A 15,621-nucleotide genomic window follows, 5' to 3' on the forward strand; every position below is an offset into this window, starting at 1 on the left:
ACTGATATAATTAATCAATTAAATGACAAAATTCAACCATTTAATTCCTACAACATCTTTTTTCGGTTTTTGGATATTTTTAGTTTGTTTTGGTTAAACTTACTATAATATTTTAAATACAATTATCCTTATCATTTAATGCTTTTAATACAGCTAACTCAAAATTAATAATTTTCAACTTGATAATAACATTTTACCAAAATAAGCACTTACATCATTGTTAAGATTTTATGCAAGTTTGGTTATAATTATATAAAATCATAAAATTGCAACTAAATTTAAAAATAAAAAATAATTATTTATTACATTGATTAAGTTAAATTTTTGTTTAAAGACTAAAAAACTATTGGTATCTAAAATGCTTCATATTATTATAATGTCATTTAAATTTTTGTACATCCATTAGTTCTACCTTAAAATGATGTTCTAAATATTTAAATTTCTTCTTATTAGTATAGGATATTTCATTTTTGGATTGTATATTTAACACAAATGATTTGATGTACATAAGTGTTTGTATGAACTCTTTTAAGTTACTTCATCACATGTCAAACTATTTGATAAATAACATAATAACATAACAATATAAATGAATTCAATATTCATGTTCGAAAAATGAAATATAACATTAAGTACTATCACCATACAATCAAAGTCAAAGTAAAATGCATTGTAAAAATACGAGAATATAACTTGTGTTAGAAACCTCACTTAAATGATATTATTTAATTAAAAAAAACTTAGATGTCCCTTTCTTCAAGCAATCAAAAATCATTTAAGTGATAATTTATAGAGAAAAAAATCACTATTTTAAAAATATTACTCACTCTAAAACGAGATTGACTTGTTTAAATAACAAATTCATATACCTTTTTTTTAAAGTAATTTCTTGAAGATAATAGTAACAAATTCTCTGGATTTTTTTTTAGATTACATTATATTTTCTATCTCATATTTTCTATGAAATTGTAATTCTTTTTCTAATAATTCCTTACCTTGCAAATTTATTTATTTTTTACTAATTTTTCACATAAATGCTAGCCTAAACTTTTATTGTTATTGGAATAAGATAATAATTAAAAAACTATCAATTTTATTAAACTTTGATCATAAAACATGAACGAATACATTATAAGTTTAGTCCTGACATTGACAAAAATAATAATAGCCTTTTTTGGCACATGATCCAGTCTTGTGGTGTTGTAAGGTGCAACAATCATGACAATCTTCTGGACCTATAACGCATTTTATTGTACTACAATCTACAGGTGCATCACTTTGTGTCGTTAGTGGTGCTCCAGTAACAGGCTCTGCAACGATCACTTCTTTCACAAAAAAGAAAAAAAAAACAAGTTCACATGTTTTGTAAATAAGTTTATTCCATTTATTATCTTAGTTTTCAACATATAAAATGGATACAAAATCATTAACTACTTTATTTTGCCTTATCCTTTAATGTTGACTAGAAAGTACCTTTAAAAAAAATCATTAAAGTTATATGCCATAATCAAACTTTAATATGAAATCATTTTACTAATTACCTTGAGGTAGAACCATAGCAACGATCACAATTCCCAAGAAAATTGTTTGATTGAAATGGAAAGCCATTGCAAGAGTGTTCTTGAAATAAAGGTGTTTCTCTGCGTGATTTAGAAATACTTGATCACAGTTCTCAAATGTACTAGTGTGAGTGTCTAAATCTTAGTGCAAAGTGTAATTCTTATAGTTATTTCTAGATGATTGTAGTTTCAATGGAATTTTAATTTCATAATTGCGTTACTTAATATACTTAATGTTGTTTTAATTTGTTAATGTATTATGTTACAAATTAAATAAATGACAAAATTCAACCATTTAATTCCTACAACATCTTTTTTTCCATTTTTGGATATTTTTAGTTTATTTTGGTTAAACTTACTATAATATTTTAAATACAATTATCCTTAGCATTTAATGCTTTTAATACAGCTAACTCAAAATTAATAATTTTCAACTTGATAACAACATTTTACCAAAGTAAGCACGTTACATCATTGTTAAGATTTTATGCAAGTTTGGTTATAATTATATAAAATCATAAAATTGGAACTAAATTTAGAAATAAAAAATAGTTATTTATTATATTAATTAAGTTAAATTATTATTTAAAGACTAAAAAACTATACTTAATGGAATTTTAATTTTATAATTGCGTTACTTAATATACTTAATGGTGTTTTAATTTGTTAATGTATTATGTTACAAATTAAATAAATAACAAAATTCAACCATTTAATTCCTACAACATCTTTTTTCGGTTTTTGGATATTTTTAGTTTGTTTTGGATAAACTTACTATAATATTTTAAATACAATTATCCTCAGCATTTAATAATTTTAATACATCTAACTCAAAATTAATAATTTTCAACTTGATAACAACATTTTACCAAAATAAGCATGTTACATCATTGTTAAGATTTTATGCAAGTTTGGTTATAATTATATAAAATCATAAAATTGCAACTAAATTTAGAAATAAAAAATAATTATTTATTATATTGATTAAGTTAAATTATTGTTTAAAGACTTAAAAACTATACTTAATGGAATTTTAATTTCAAATTTGTGTTACTTAATATACTTAATGGTGTTTTAATTTGTTAATTTATTATGTTACAAATTAAATAAATGACAAAATTCAACCATTTAATTTCTACAATATCTTTTTTCGGCTTCTGGATATATTTGGTTTGCTTTGGTTAAACTTACTATAATATTTTAAATGCAATTATCCTTATCATTTAATGTTTTTAATACAGTTAACTCAAAATTAATAATTTTCAACTTGATAATAACATTTTACCAAAATAAGCAGTTACATCATTGTTAAGATTTTATGCAAGTTTGGTTATAATTATATAAAATCATAAAATTGGAACTAAATTTAGAAATAAAAAATAGTTATTTATTATATTGATTAAGTTAAAATATTGTTTAAAGACTTAAAAACTATACTTAATGGAATTTTAATTTCAAATTTGTGTTACTTAATATACTTAATGGTGTTTTAATTTGTTAATTTATTATGTTACAAATTAAATAAATGACAAAATTCAACCATTTAATTTCTACAACATCTTTTTTCTGTTTTTGGATAATTTTGGTTTGTTTTGGTTAAACTTACTATAATATTTTAAATACAACTATCCTTATCATTTAATGCTTTTAATACAGCTAACTCAAAATTAATAATTTTCAACTTGATAACAACATTTTACCAAAATAAGTAGTTACATCATTGTTAAGATTTTATGCAAGTTTGGTTATAATTATATAAAATCATAAAATTGCAACTAAATTTAGAAATAAAAAATAATTATTTATTATATTGATTAAGTTAAATTTTTGTTTAAAGACTAAAAAACTATTGGTATCTAAAATGCTTCATATTATTAATAAAAACTTATAAATTAGTTTGTAAATTGGTATCTAATTAGATACCAACTTTTTAGATATCAACCTTAAAATCTAAATAATTAGTAGCTAAAACTTATGTGTGGTTAATTAGATACCAATTTAAAATCTATTTATCAATAATAAATAATAATTTAGATACCAATAATTGTTTAGCCTCTAAAATAATATCTATTTTTGTCATTATAACAACTAATTATTTTTTATCTCTAAAATTGGTTTTTTTAGTGATTGATAAAAAAAAATATTGTTTTCTTAAGATCAATTGTCTTATTACCCTGGCATGTTACACATACTCCAAAAACATGTTTTTTTATTTATTTATAAAATTTGGTCTTAAATTTAATATCCATGCTAAGATCACATACGAATTCTTACTACTAAATGATACAATATTACTTTAGTTATATTGTCCTTTTTGTTATCTTTATAGCTGCAAATAATACATATAATTTAAATTGGGAAAATATGTTTTTTTTTATAACATATATCATATTTTTATTTTTATTTTTAATAGAAACAAATTGTGGATAGTCATCTAACAATTATAATGTCATTTAAGTTTTTGTACATCCATTAGTTCTACCTTAAAATGATGTTCTAAATATTTAAATTTCTTCTTATTTAAAGATACATTTTTATTATTATAGGATATTTCATTTTTGGATTGTATATTTAACACAAATGATTTGATATACATAAGTGTTTGTATGAACTCTTTTAAGTTACTTCATCACATGTCAAACTATTTTATATATAACATAATAACATAACAATATAAATGATTTCAATATTCATGTTCGAAACATGGAATATAACATTAAGTACTATGACCATACAATCAAAGTCAAAGTAAAATGCATTATAAAAATACGAGAATATAACTTGTGTTAGAACCCTCACTTAAATGATATTATTTAATTAAAAAAAAACTTACATGTCCCTTTCTTCAAGCAATAAAAAATCATTTAATTGATAATTTATAGAGAAAAAAATCACTATTTTAAAAATATTACACACTCTAAAACGAGATTGACTTGTTTAAATAAAAAATTCATATACCTTTTTTTTAAAGTAATTTCTTGAAGATAATAGTAACAAATTCTCTGGATTTTTTTTAGATTACATTATATTTTCTATCTCATTATCTATGAAATTGTAATTTTTATTCTAATAATTCGTTACCTTGCAAATTTATTTATTTTTTACTAATTTTTCACATAAATGCTAGCCTAAACTTTTATTGTTATTGGAATAAGATAATAATTAAAAAACTATCAATTTTATTAAACTTTGATCATAAAACATGAACGAATACATTATAAGTTTAGTCCTGACATTGACAAAAATAATAATAGCCTTTTTTGGCACATGATCCAGTCTTGTGGTGTTGTAAGGTGCAACAATCATGACAATCTTCTGGACCTATAACGCATTTTATTGTACTACAATCTACTGGTGCATCACTTTGTGTTGTTAGTGGTGCTCCAGTAACAGGCTCTGCAACGATCACTTCTTTCACAAAAAAAGAAAAAAAAAACAAGTTCACATGTTTTGTAAATAAATTTATTCCATTTATTATCTTAGTTTTCAACATATAAAATGGATACAAAATCATTAACTACTTTATTTTGCCTTATCCTTTAATGTTGACTAGAAAGTACCTTTAAAAAAAAATCATGAAAGTTATATGCCATAATCAAACTAAAATATGAAATCATTTTACTAATTACCTTGAGGTAGAACCATAGCAACGATCACAATTCCCAAGAAAATTGTTTGATTGAAATGGAAAGCCATTGCAAGAGTGTTCTTGAAATAAAGGTGTTTCTCTGTGTGATTTAGAAATACTTGATCACAGTTCTCAAATGTACTAGTGTGAGTGTCTAAATCTTAGTGCAAAGAGTAATTCTTATAGTTATTTCTAGATAATTGTAGTTTCAATGGAATTTTAATTTCATAATTGCGTTACTTAATATACTTAATGGTGTTTTAATTTGTTAATGTATTATGTTACAAATTAAATAAATGACAAAATTCAACCATTTAATTCCTACAACATCTTTTTTCGATTTTTGGATATTTTTAGTTTGTTTTGGTTAAACTTACTATAATATTTTAAATACAATTATCCTCAGCATTTAATAATTTTAATACAGCTAACTCAAAATTAATAATTTTCAACTTGATAACAACATTTTACCAAAATAAGCATGTTACATCATTGTTAAGATTTTATGCAAGTTTGGTTATAATTATATAAAATCATAAAATTGCAACTAAATTTAGAAATAAAAAATAATTATTTACTATATTGATTAAGTTAAATTATTGTTTAAAGACTAAAAAGCTATACTTAATGGAATTTTAATTTCAAAATTGTGTTACTTAATATACTTAATGGTGTTTTAATTTGGTAATGTATTATGTTACAAATTAAATAAATGACAAAATTCAACCATTTAATTTCTACAACATCTTTTTTCGGTTTTTGGATATTTTTAGTTTGTTTTGGTTAAACTTACTATAATATTTTAAATACAATTATCCTTATCATTTAATGCTTTTAATACAGCTAACTCAAAATTAATATTTTTCAACTTGATAATAACATTTTACCAAAATAAGTAGTTACATCATTGTTAAGATTTTATGCAAGTTTGGTTATAATTATATAAAATCATAAAATTGCAACTAAATTTAGAAATAAAAAATAATTATTTATTATATTGATTAAGTTAAATTTTAGTTTAAAGACTAAAAAACTATTGGTATCTAAAATGCTTCATATTATAAATAAAAACTTATAAAGTAGTTTGTAAATTGGTATCTAATTAGATAACAACGTTTTAGATATCAACCTTAAAATCTAAATAATTAGTAGCTAAAACTTATGTGTGGTTAATTAGATACCAATTTAAAATCTATTTATCAATAATAAATAATAATTTAGATACCAATAATTTTTTAGCCTCTAAAATAATATCTAATTTTGTCATTATAACAACTAATTATTTTTTATCTCTAAAATTGGTTTTTTTAGTGATTGATTATAAAAAAAAATATTGTTTTCTTAAGATCAATAGTCTTATTACCCTCGGCATGTTACACATACTCCAAAAACATGTTTTTTTTATTTATTTATAAAATTTGATCTTAAATTTAATATCCATGCTAATATCACATACAAATTCTTACTACAAAATGATACAAAATTATTTTAGTTATATTGTTCTTTTTTATCTTTATAGTTACAAATAATACATATAATTTAAATTGGGAAAATATGTTTTTTTTTTATAACATATATCATATTTTTATTTTTATTTTTAATAGAAACAAATTGTGGATAGTCATGTAACAATTATAATGTCATTTAAGTTTTTGTACATCCATTAATTCTACCTTAAAATGATGTTCTAAATGTTTAAATTTCTCCTTATTTAAAGATACACTTTTATTATTATAGGATATTTCATTTTTGGATTGTATATTTAACACAAATGATTTGATGTACATAAGTGTTTGTATGAACTCTTTTAAGTTACTTCATCACATGTCAAACTATTTGATATATAACATAATAACATAACAATATAAATGAATTCAATATTCATGTTCGAAACATGGAATATAACATTAAGTACTATGACCATACAATCAAAGTCAAAGTAAAATGCATTATAAAAATACGAGAATATAACTTGTGTTAGAACCCTCACTTAAATGATATTATTTAATTAAAAAAAAACTTAGATGTCCCTTTCTTCAAGCAATAAAAAATCATTTAAGTGATAATTTATAGAGAAAAAAATCACTATTTTAAAAATATTACTCACTCTAAAACGAGATTGACTTGTTTAAATAACAAATTCATATACTTTTTTTTAAAGTAATTTCTTGAAGATAATAGTAACAAATTCTCTGGATTTTTTTTAGATTACATTATATTTTCTATCTCATATTATCTATGAAATTGTAATTCTTTTTCTAATAATTCCTTACCTTGCAAATTTATTTACTTTTAACTAATTTTTCACATAAATACTAGCCTAAACTTTTATTGTTATTGGAATAAGATAATAATTAAAAAACTATCAATTTTATTAAACTTTGATCATAAAACATGTATGAATACATTATAAGTTTAGTCCTGACATTGACAAAAATAATAATAGCCTTTTTTGGCACATGATCCAGTCTTGTGGTGTTGTAAGGTGCAACAATCATGACAATCTTCTGGACCTATAACGCATTTTATTGTACTACAATCTACTGGTGCATCACTTTGTGTTGTTAGTGGTGCTCCAGTAACAGGCTCTGCAACGATCACTTCTTTCACAAAAAAAGAAAAAAAAAAAACAAGTTCACATGTTTTGTAAATAAATTTATTCCATTTATTATTTAGTTTTCAACATATAAAATTGATACAAAATCATTAACTACTTTATTTTGCCTTATCCTTTAATGTTGACTAGAAAGTACCTTTAAAAAAAATATGAAAGTTATATGCCATAATCAAACTAAAATATGAAATCATTTTACTAATTACCTTGAGGTAGAACCATAGCAACGATCACAATTCCCAAGAAAATTGTTTGATTGAAATGGAAAGCCATTGCAAGAATGTTCTTGAAATAAAGATGTTTCTCTGCGTGATTTAGAAATACTTGATCACAGTTCTCAAATGTACTAGTGTGAGTGTCTAAATCTTAGTGCAAAGAGTAATTCTTATAGTTATTTTTAGATGATTGTAGTTTCAATGGAATTTTAATTTCATAATTGTGTTACTTAATATACTTAATGGTGTTTTAATTTGTTAATGTATTATGTTACAAATTAAATAAATGACAAAATTCAACCATTTAATTCCTACAACATCTTTTTTCCATTTTTGGATATTTTTGTTTGTTTTGGTTAAACTTACTATAATATTTTAAATACATTTATCCTTAGCATTTAATGCTTTTAATACAGCTAACTCAAAATTAATAATTTTCAACTTGATAACAACATTTTACCAAAGTAACCACGTTACATCATTGTTAAGATTTTATGCAAGTTTGGTTATAATTATATAAAATCATAAAATTGGAACTAAATTTAGAAATAAAAAAATAGTTATTTATTATATTGATTAAGTTAAATTATTATTTAAGGACTAAAAAACTAAACTTAATGGAATTTTAATTTCATAATTGCGTTACTTAATATACTTAATGGTGTTTTAATTTGTTAATGTATTATGTTACAAATTAAATAAATGACAAAATTCAACCATTTAATTCCTACAACATCTTTTTTCGGTTTTTGGATATTTTTAGTTTGTTTTGGTTAAACTTACTATAATATTTTAAATACAATTATCATCAGCATTTAATAATTTTAATACATCTAACTCAAAATTAATAATTTTCAACTTGATAACAACATTTTACCAAAATAAGCATGTTACATCATTGTTAAGATTTTATGCAAGTTTGGTTATAATTATATAAAATCATACAATTGCAACTAAATTTAGAATAAAAAATAATTATTTATTATATTGATTAAGTTAAATTATTTTTTAAAGACTTAAAAACTATACTTAATGGAATTTTAATTTCAAATTTGTGTTACTTAATATACTTAATGGTGTTTTAATTTGTTAATTTATTATGTTACAAATTAAATAAATGACAAAATTCAACCATTTAATTTCTACAACATCTGTTTTCGGTTTCTGGATATATTTGGTTTGTTTTGGTTAAACTTACTATAATATTTTAAATGCAATTATCCTTATCATTTAATGCTTTTAATACAGCTAACTCAAAATTAATAATTTTCAACTTGATAATAACATTTTACCAAAATAAGTAGTTACATCATTGTTAAGATTTTATGCAAGTTTGGTTATAATTATTTAAAATCATAAAATTGCAACTAAATTTAGAAATAAAAAATAATTATTTATTATATTGATTAAGATAAATTTTTGTTTAAAGACTAAAAAACTATTGGTATCTAAAATGCTTCATATTATTAATAAAAACTTATAAAGTAGTTTGTAAATTGGTATCTAATTAGATACCAACGTTTTAGATATCAACCTTAAAATCTAAATAATTGGTAGCTAAAACTTATGTGTGGTTAATTAGATACTAATTTAAAATCTATTTATCAATAATAAATAATAATTTAGATACCAATATTTTTTAGCCTCTAAAATAATATCTAATTTTGTCATTATAACAACTAATTATTTTTTATCTCTAAAATTGGTTTTGTTTAGTGATTGATTATAAAAAAAAAATATTGTTTTCTTAAGATCAATTGTCTAATTACCCTCGACATGTTACACATACTCCAAAAACATGTTTTTTATTTATTTATAAAATTTGGTCTTAAATTTAATATCCTTGCTAAGATCACATACAAATTCTTACTACTAAATGATACAATATTATTTTAGTTATATTGTCCTTTTTTATCTTTATAGCTACAAATAATACATATAATTTAAATTGGGAAAATATGTTTTTTTATAACATATATCATTTTTTTTAATAGAAACAAATTGTGGATAGTCATGTAACAATTATAATGTCATTTAAGTTTTTGTACATCCCTTAGTTCTACCTTAAGATGATGTTCTAAATATTTAAATTTCTTCTTATTTAAAGATACACTTTTATTAGTATAGGATATTTCATTTTTGGATTGTATATTTAACACAAATGATTTGATGTACATAAGTGTTTGTATGAACTCTTTTAAGTTACTTCATCACATGTCAAACTATTTGATAAATAACATAATAACATAACAATATAAATGAATTCCATATTCATGTTCGAAACATGGAATATAACATTAAGTACTATGACCATACAATCAAAGTCAAAGTAAAATGCATTGTAAAAATACGAGAATATAACTTGTGTTAGAACCCTCACTTAAATTTATTTAATTAAAAAAAAAAACTTAGATGTCCCTTTCTTCAAGCAATAAAAAATCATTTAAGTGATAATTTATAGAGAAAAAAATCACTATTTTAAAAATATTACTCACTCTAAAACGAGATTGACTTGTTTAAATAACAAATTCATATACCTTTTTTTTTAATGTAATTTCTTGAAGACAAAAGTAACAAATTCTCTTGGATCTTTTTTAGATTATATTATATTTTCTATCTCATATTTTATATGAAATTGTAATTATTTTTCTAATAATTCCTTACCTTGCAAATTTATTTATTTTTTACTAATTTTTCACATAAATGCTAGCCTAAACCTTTATTGTTATTGGAATAAGATAATAATTAAAAAAATATCAATTTTATTAAACTTTGATCATAAAACATGAACGAATACAATATAAGTTTAGTCCTGACATTGACAAAAATAATAATAGCCTTTTTTGGCACATGATCCACTCTTGTGGTTTTGTAAGGTGCAACAATCATCACAATCTTCTGGACCTATAACACATTTTATTGTACTACAATCTAGTGGTGCATCACTTTGTGTTGTTAGTAGTGCTCCAGTAACCGGCTCTGCAACGATCACTTCTTTCACAAAAAAGAAAAAAAAAAAAACAAGTTCACATGTTTTGTAAATAAATTTATTCCATTTATTATCTTAGTTTTCAACATATAAAATGGATACAAAATCATTAACTACTTTATTTTGCCTTATCCTTTAATGTTGACTAGAAAGTACCTTTAAAAAAAATCATGAAAGTTATATGCCATAATCAAACTAAAATATGAAATCATTTTACTAATTACCTTGAGGTAGAACCATAGCAACGATCACAATTCCCAAGAAAATTGTTTGATTGAAATGGAAAGCCATTGCAAGAGTGTTCTTGAAATAAAGGTGTTTCTCTGTGTGATTTAGAAATACTTGATCACAGTTCTCAAATGTACTAGTGTGAGTGTCTAAATCTTAGTGCAAAGAGTAATTCTTATAGTTATTTCTAGATGATTGTAGTTTCAATGAAATTTTAATTTCATAATTGCGTTACTTAATATACTTAATGTTGTTTTAATTTGTTAATGTATTATGTTACAAATTAAATAAATGACAAAATTCAACCATTTAATTCCTACAACATCTTTTTTCCTTTTTTGGATATTTCTTAGTTTGTTTTGGTTAAACTTACTATAATATTTTAAATACAATTATCCTTAGCATTTAATGCTTTTAATACAGCTAACTCAAAATTAATAATTTTCAACTTGATAACAACATTTTACCAAAATAAGCATGTTACATCATTGTTCAGATTTTATGCTAGTTTGGTTATAATTATATAAAATCATAAAATTGCAACTAAATTTAAAAATAAAATATAATTATTTATTATATTGATTAAGTTAAATTATTGTTTAAAGACTAAAAAACTATTGGTATCTAAAATGCTTCATATTATTAATAAAAACTTATAAAATAGTTTGTAAATTGGTATTTAAGTTAACCATCAAGATTTTATGTACTACTATTTTAGATTCTAAAATAGTCTTTAAAAAGAATAATAGAGATCAATTTAAAAATTATAATAAAGACTACTTTATAATTTTTTACTAATAATGACTTAGACAATATTCTAACTAATTATTTTGGTTTATAAAAATTAGTTTTTAATTATTATTTTTTTCTATTGTAGATCTCACAATTTAAATCTTTTATTTATACTTTTTCTTTGATTCTTTATTTTATCATTTCAAGCTTTAATTAGTTTACAATCCTTCGCTTGAAGAACTTCATTTGTCAATCACACTTAAAAACACATTTCTTTGCTTTAATCTTTAAACTTTTCGTAAGGTGACATCGTTAATAACTCAAACCCAACGCAGAAAGTTTCCTGAATTGAAATTTATAACTTTACTTTTAATGCTTTAATTTAAATTTCTTGAAACCACAGCAGAGTCCATTTCCTGTGTTTGCGAGACTTCTGGTACTTCTTCTTCTTGTGGGTCGTCTCATCACATTAAACAAAATTCCATTCAAATCTCTTATCAGCAAAGAAGTTGTTCGAACAAAGGCTTGCTCATTATTTGCATTCTTTCTCTTGTTCCCTGTAACAAAGTTTTCTACACAAATTGAAGCACAACATATACATTCCCTTCCAAAACCATAATGTGACTTTACTCTTTAGTGATGGACATCTATAACATTCACATCCATCGTAAATCATCTCTTATCTACTTCCATTTCATCTTCATCACTATCAACCACTGCACTTTCATTTGTTTGTGTTTTTCCTGTATGTATCTTGTAGTATGATATCCAAATCCTATAGCTCCACAAAAGAACAATCGAGGATGTTCAAACGACAATTTCTTTAGTACAAGCTATAAAATTACAGTAAAATAAAGACACACATACAATCAATTGTTTACATTTTTTATAATTACCCACCTTATATTATTATTAACAAAGATACATCAGATTGGGAGACTATATTTTAAGCCAAATCATTGCAAACTCATGGAACCAGTATGTTAACATACATATATGTTCTGTATTCTTTTTAATACTCTGACAATATGATGAATTAACTGATTTAACTTATATATTTAAATGCCATAAACTATAACTTTCACAGACCCATTATACAAATACAAATAATCAACATATGGTATAAAACATCATTATAAGCCCTCCAACTAGATCGCACATACCATGAATTGTCCCCTTTTCAATTGTTAGTGACAATCCCAATTAATCTAGACTGCTAGAGATATTGCTAAAATCTACTATTCGAAAAAGCTTGCAAACTGATTTTACTAAAAAATCCTAAACACCTTAGACCTTTATATTTGAGACAACATTTCTTCATACAAATGTTAAGAAGTCAGAGTAAAATCAGAAAGGACAGGTTTATGTCAATCACAATAATGACTGCCTAGTATAAATGTGACAGAGGAAAAATTCCATTAGATCTTAAGGAATTAGAACAGAGAAGTACGTACATTTAACATTTTATCATGTGATGCTTCCAAGAAACTTCTTATCATGAACGAATGTTACAAGACCAAAGAAATTATAAGTGAAGCTACCAATATAACTGAAACAGAGAATATAAGAGTGGAAGGGTGGAAAAGACAATATGTTACCAAGACACTCAATAGGATAGGACAATCTAATCTTCAGCTATTGGCTGGATGACTCTGTTGGATAATATCCCGACCAAGCTGGAAAAAAATAACACCATTATAATTGAAACAGAGAATATAAGAAATAAAAGATTGAAGTACAATTCATAAAAGAGGTACAATGCTCTCCAACAAGAAAAGACTCACTTGATTGATAATTCCATTCTCTGATCCGGTAATAATTCTATCTTAATCAACCTAAGAATAACAACAAAGAAAGTTTATTACAACATCTAAGAATGATAAAAAATCTACTAAGGCTGAAAAATATGTGTTATGTTGTTTATTCACCTTCAACATTTGGAAGAGAAATCAATAAACCGACCACTGAATTTGAAACCAATTAGTTAGAACATCAGTACAACAAGAAATACATACATGCTAAGAAAAACATTCAGTTAAGGCCTCTCAGCCTCTCCTCCAGAAACAACATTTTGATCATTTATTTAATTCAGATACATTCTACGTCATATACCTACAATTCTTGAAGCATCCCATGAATACAATAGAATGATTTTTGAAATGTAAACATTGGTCATGTGATCATTTAAGAGGTTAGTGTCAAACACAATACACCTTCCAGTACAAAGAAAGACAGAAATATTTAAAAAAAGTCCTATAAAAACATAAAAATTCACTGTAAATTCATGGGTCATGACTTTGATACCTTCATTAAAACAACAGACAACAAGTCATCTTTAGAAAATTCAGATCGAGTTTGCACCTTTCAATAAATCAGGAAAGGGTGGTTAAAATTCATGAAATAAATAAAGATAATTTATGCTTTAAAAGGAACCAGAAAACATGTATTCAACTTACTGTATTTCTTTGAAGATTGCAAACCGACAGAGTCCCATCTCCACTAACAAAAAGGAAATTTATGGAAAATAAGAATTTAGACTATATCCATTGATATTTTGGGGCAGTTGAACTACTTGAATTTGCTACCTTGTTGTCAAAAGAATTGCAACAAGAGCGTTTTGTGGTATTCCAAACCTACAACAAGGAAGATCTAAATGAAAGTAATCGAGAAAATACTAATAGTCTGACCTTCCCAGTACTCTAAAAGATCAATATTGCAACTATCTCATCCAAATGACTATAAATGTGTAATTGCAGTAAATCTACTACCTTACCTCATGAGCATTATCAATACGGGTAATTGTAGATCCAGTCTCCACATCAGTAGTCATTATTTATCATATTTTACAATCATATGATAAAAATTAATCTCTTTGTATTGTAAAAGAATAATCATTTTAGATTCGATAGTCCAAAGACTTGATCATCAATGAGATTATTGATTAAATAATTCACTATAGTATGATATAAAAGCCTCAACTTTAATTGGACGTTAATATATATATATAACAAGAATTAATGTTTAATGTCAAAATTTTGTCTTTTATTTTAGTTTTTAGTCAAAAAAAAAAGTGCAAGCATTTCTCATGGCAAAAAAATTTTTAGCATAAGAACAATAGTCAAATTTAGTGAGTATGATGATAATGAAAAAAGTTGAGTAATAATACGTCCTTCATTTTAATATATTAATAAATTTTTGTAAAGAAATACAAAGTCTCTAACAAGCATGTGTGATAAAAGACTAAAGATGAAAGTGGAAAATTAGAATAATAAAGTTAAATATACTTGCATGTATGAAAATGGAAAACCCATATGTATATTTCTTACAAAGTATATCAAAGATGCATCTAGGTTTAACTAAGAAATAGTGAAATATTACAGTATAAATAATTTGAAATAAGACATCTAGCTTTATTATTACTTTTATTTTATATTTTACATTTTACATTTGAAACCCCTTGTTTTCATTTTTTCATACCTTTTGTTCTAAAAACGTTGGGCCCATTACGCTGATCCATCAGTTTTTCTATTTGCTAACCTTATGTTTTAGTTTTTCTATTTGCTAACCTTATGTTTTAGCCAATTTCTTCATGCACCATATCAATTCTAACATGCACCCTATATTTTTTGAAACTTCCAATTCTTTTTTGGAATTTA

At 23.5% G+C, this 15,621-nt stretch overlaps 4 long non-coding RNA genes and 1 pseudogene across 4 annotated transcripts; 1 reads left to right on the forward strand and 4 right to left on the reverse strand.

The window, feature by feature from the left end:
• LOC150022964 (serine carboxypeptidase-like 35) overlaps nt 1-15,621 on the forward strand; it is a 114,390-nt pseudogene that overhangs the window by 916 nt on the left and 97,853 nt on the right.
• LOC137832956 (uncharacterized) lies at nt 1,077-1,697 on the reverse strand. Its single transcript, XR_016517134.1, has 2 exons — nt 1,542-1,697; nt 1,077-1,322 (listed from the first exon to the last, which is right to left on the reverse strand). It is a non-coding gene; the product is annotated as an uncharacterized LOC137832956 (long non-coding RNA).
• LOC150022965 (uncharacterized) lies at nt 4,719-5,359 on the reverse strand. Its single transcript, XR_016517783.1, has 2 exons — nt 5,189-5,359; nt 4,719-4,967 (listed from the first exon to the last, which is right to left on the reverse strand). It is a non-coding gene; the product is annotated as an uncharacterized LOC150022965 (long non-coding RNA).
• On the reverse strand, nt 7,539-8,158 carry LOC150022966 (uncharacterized). Its single transcript, XR_016517794.1, has 2 exons — nt 8,008-8,158; nt 7,539-7,787 (listed from the first exon to the last, which is right to left on the reverse strand). It is a non-coding gene; the product is annotated as an uncharacterized LOC150022966 (long non-coding RNA).
• LOC150022967 (uncharacterized) lies at nt 10,762-11,374 on the reverse strand. The gene is made up of 2 exons (XR_016517153.1): nt 11,230-11,374; nt 10,762-11,007 (listed from the first exon to the last, which is right to left on the reverse strand). It is a non-coding gene; the product is annotated as an uncharacterized LOC150022967 (long non-coding RNA).

Source organism: Phaseolus vulgaris, chromosome 11, assembly GCF_051622355.1.
Source record: "Phaseolus vulgaris cultivar YP4 chromosome 11, ASM5162235v1, whole genome shotgun sequence".
Classification (NCBI taxonomy): Eukaryota; Viridiplantae; Streptophyta; class Magnoliopsida; order Fabales; family Fabaceae; genus Phaseolus; species Phaseolus vulgaris.